Genomic DNA, 4,554 nt, shown 5'->3' on the forward strand with positions numbered 1-4,554 from the left:
AAACGACATAGTATAGTAAGGCTTTTTTCTTCGAAAAAACGACATAATATAGTAAGGCTTTTTTCTTCAAAAAACGACATAGTATAGTAAGGCTTTTTATCTTAAAAAATGACATAGTATAGTAAGGCTTTTTTCTTCAAAAAACGACATAGTATAGTAAGGCTTTTTTCTTCGAAAAAACGACATAGTATAGTAAGGCTTTTTTCTTCGAAAAAACGACATAATATAGTAAGGCTTTTTTCTTCAAAAAACGACATAGTATAGTAAGGCTTTTTTCTTCGAAAAAACGACATAGTATAGTAAGGCTTTTTTCTTCAAAAAACGACATAGTATAGTAAGGCTTTTTTCTTCAAAAAACGACATAGTATAGTAAGGCTTTTTTCTTCGAAAAAACGACATAGTATAGTAAGGCTTTTCTCTTCGAAAAAACGACATAGTATAGTAAGGCTTTTTCTTCAAAAAACGACATAGTATAGTAAGGCTTTTTTCTTCAAAAAACGACATAGTATAGTAAGGCTTTTTTCTTCAAAAAACGACATTGTATAGTAAGGCTTTTTTCTACGAAAAAACGACATAGTATAGTAAGGCTTTTTTCTTCGAAAAAACGACATAATATAGTAAGGCTTTTTTCTTCAAAAAACGACATAGTATAGTAAGGCTTTTTTCTTCAAAAAACGATATAATATAGTAAGGCTTTTTTCTTCAAAAAACGACATAGTATAGTAAGGCTTTTTTCTTCGAAAAAACGACATAGTATAGTAAGGCTTTTTATTCAGACAAAACGACATAGTATAGTAAGGCTTTATTTCTCCAAAAACGACATAGTATAGTAAGGCTTTTTTCTTTGAAAAAACGACATAGTATAGTAAGGCTTTTTTCTTCAAAAAAACGACATAGTATAGTAAGGCTTTTTATTCAGACAAAACGACATAGTATAGTAAGGCTTTTTTCTTCAAAAAACGACATAGTATAGTAAGGCTTTTTTCTTCGAAAAAACGACATAGTATAGTAAGGCTTTTTTCTTCAAAAAACGACATAGTATAGTAAGGCTTTTTTCTTCAAAAAACGACATAGTATAGTAAGGCTTTTTTCTTCGAAAAAACGACATAGTATAGTAAGGCTTTTTTCTTTAAAAAACGACATAGTATAGTAAGGCTTTTTTCTTCGAAAAAACGACATAGTATAGTAAGGCTTTTTTCTTCAAAAAACGACATAGTATAGTAAGGCTTTTTTCTTCGAAAAAACGACATAGTATAGTAAGGCTTTTTTCTTCAAAAAACGACATAGTATAGTAAGGCTTTTTTCTTCGAAAAAACGACATAGTATAGTAAGGCTTTTTTCTTCAAAAAACGACATAGTATAGTAAGGCTTTTTTTTTCGAAAAAACGACATAGTATAGTAAGGCTTTTTTCTTCAAAAAACGACATAGTATAGTAAGGCTTTTTTCTTCGAAAAAACGACATAGTATAGTAAGGCTTTTTTCTTCAAAAAACGACATAGTATAGTAAGGCTTTTTTCTTCGAAAAAACGACATAGTATAGTAAGGCTTTTTATTCAGACAAAACGACATAGTATAGTAAGGCTTTATTCTTCAAAAAACGACATAGTATAGTAAGGCTTTTTTCTTCAAAAAACGACATAGTATAGTAAGGCTTTTTTCTTCAAAAAAACGACATAGTATAGTAAGGCTTTTTTCTTCAAAAAACGGCATAGTATAGTAAGGCTTTTTTCTTCGAAAAAACGACATAGTATAGTAAGGCTTTTTTCTTCAAAAAGCGACATAGTATAGTAAGGCTTTTTTCTTCCAAAAAACGACATAGTATAGTAAGGCTTTTTTCTTCCAAAAAACGACATAGTATAGTAAGGCTTTTTTCTTCAAAAAGCGACATAGTATAGTAAGGCTTTTTTCTGCCAAAAAACGACATAGTATAGTAAGGCTTTTTTCTTCCAAAAAACGACATAGTATAGTAAGGCTTTTTTCTTCCAAAAAACGACATAGTATAGTAAGGCTTTTTTCTTCGAAAAAACGACATAGTATAGTAAGGCTTTTTTCTTCAAAAAACGACATAGTATAGTAAGGCTTTTTTCTTCGAAAAAACGACATAGTATAGTAAGGCTTTTTATTCAGACAAAACGACATAGTATAGTAAGGCTTTATTCTTCAAAAAACGACATAGTATAGTAAGGCTTTTTTCTTCGAAAAAACGACATAGTATAGTAAGGCTTTTTATTCGAAAAAACGACATAGTATAGTAAGGCTTTTTATTCAGACAAAACGACATAGTATAGTAAGGCTTTTTATTCAGACAAAACGACATAGTATAGTAAGGCTTTTTATTCAGACAAAACGACATAGTATTGTAAGGCTTTATTCTTCAAAAAACGACATAGTATAGTAAGGCTTTTTTCTTCAAAAAACGACATAGTATAGTAAGGCTTTTTTCTTCAAAAAACGACATAGTATAGTAAGGCTTTTTTCTTCAAAAAACGACATAGTATAGTAAGGCTTTTTTCTTCAAAAAAACGACATAGTATAGTAAGGCTTTTTTCTTCAAAAAAACGACATAGTATAGTAAGGCTTTTTATTCAGACAAAACGACATAGTATAGTAAGGCTTTTTTCTTCAAAAAAAACGACATAGTATAGTAAGGCTTTATTCTTCAAAAAACGACATAGTATAGTAAGGCTTTTTTCTTCAAAAAACGACATAGTATAGTAAGGCTTTTTTCTTCGAAAAAACGACATAGTATAGTAAGGCTTTTTATTCGAAAAAACGACATAGTATAGTAAGGCTTTTTATTCAGACAAAACGACATAGTATAGTAAGGCTTTTTATTCAGACAAAACGACATAGTATAGTAAGGCTTTTTATTCAGACAAAACGACATAGTATTGTAAGGCTTTATTCTTCAAAAAACGACATAGTATAGTAAGGCTTTTTTCTTCAAAAAACGACATAGTATAGTAAGGCTTTTTTCTTCAAAAAACGACATAGTATAGTAAGGCTTTTTCTTCAAAAAAAACAATATAGTATAGTAAGGCTATAGTATAGTAAGGCTTTATTCTTCAAAAAAACGACATAGTATAGTAAGGCTTTATTCTTCAAAAAACGACATAGTATAGTAAGGCTTTTTTCTTCAAAAAACGACATAGTATAGTAAGGCTTTTTTCTTCAAAAAAACGACATAGTATAGTAAGGCTTTTTTCTTCAAAAAAACGACATAGTATAGTAAGGCTTTTTATTCAGACAAAACGACATAGTATAGTAAGGCTTTTTTCTTCAAAAAAACGACATAGTATAGTAAGGCTTTATTCTTCAAAAAACGACATAGTATAGTAAGGCTTTTTTCTTCAAAAAACGACATAGTATAGTAAGGCTTTTTTCTTCGAAAAAACGACATAGTATAGTAAGGCTTTTTATTCGAAAAAACGACATAGTATAGTAAGGCTTTTTATTCAGACAAAACGACATAGTATAGTAAGGCTTTTTATTCAGACAAAACGACATAGTATTGTAAGGCTTTAATCTTCAAAAAACGACATAGTATAGTAAGGCTTTTTTCTTCAAAAAACGACATAGTATAGTAAGGCTTTTTTCTTCAAAAAACGACATAGTATAGTAAGGCTTTTTCTTCAAAAAAAACAATATAGTATAGTAAGGCTATAGTATAGTAAGGCTTTATTCTTCAAAAAAACGACATAGTATAGTAAGGCTTTATTCTTCAAAAAACGACATAGTATAGTAAGGCTTTTTTCTTCAAAAAACGACATAGTATAGTAAGGCTTTTTTCTTCAAAAAAACGACATAGTATAGTAAGGCTTTTTATTCAGACAAAACGACATAGTATAGTAAGGCTTTTTTCTTCAAAAAAACGACATAGTATAGTAAGGCTTTATTCTTCAAAAAACGACATAGTATAGTAAGGCTTTTTTCTTCAAAAAACGACATAGTATAGTAAGGCTTTTTTCTTCAAAAAACGACATAGTATAGTAAGGCTTTTTCCTTCAAAAAAACGACATAGTATAGTAAGGCTTTTTTCTTCTAAAAACGACAAAGTTTAATAAGGCTTTTTTCTTCAAAAAAAAACGACATAGTATAGTAAGGCTTTTTTCTTCAAAAAAACGACATAGTATAGTAAGGCTTTTTTCTTCAAAAAAACGACATAGTATAGTAAGGCTTTTTTCTTCAAAAAAACGACATAGTATAGTAAGGCTTTTTTCTTCAAAAAAACGACATAGTATAGTAAGGCTTTTTTCTTCAAAAAAACGACATAGTATAGTAAGGCTTTTTTCTTCAAAAAAACGACATAGTATAGTAAGGCTTTTTTCTTCAAAAAAACGACATAGTATAGTAAGGCTTTTTTCTTCAAAAAAACGACATAGTATAGTAAGGCTTTTTTCTTCTAAAAAAACGACATAGTATATTAAGGCCTTTTGCGTCAAAAACGACATGGTATAGTAAGGCTTTTTTCTTCGAAAAAACGACATAGTATATATAGTAAGGCTTTTTTCTTCAAAAAAAAATGACATAGTATAGTAAGGCTTTTTTCTTAA

At 28.9% G+C, this 4,554-nt stretch overlaps 1 protein-coding gene across 1 annotated transcript in view; it reads left to right on the forward strand.

Annotated features, from left to right (window-relative positions):
• vav2 (vav 2 guanine nucleotide exchange factor) overlaps positions 1-4,554 on the forward strand; it is an 84,391-nt gene that overhangs the window by 77,580 nt on the left and 2,257 nt on the right. The window lies entirely within an intron of this gene.

Source organism: Stigmatopora nigra, chromosome 17 (assembly GCF_051989575.1).
Source record: "Stigmatopora nigra isolate UIUO_SnigA chromosome 17, RoL_Snig_1.1, whole genome shotgun sequence".
Classification (NCBI taxonomy): Eukaryota; Metazoa; Chordata; class Actinopteri; order Syngnathiformes; family Syngnathidae; genus Stigmatopora; species Stigmatopora nigra.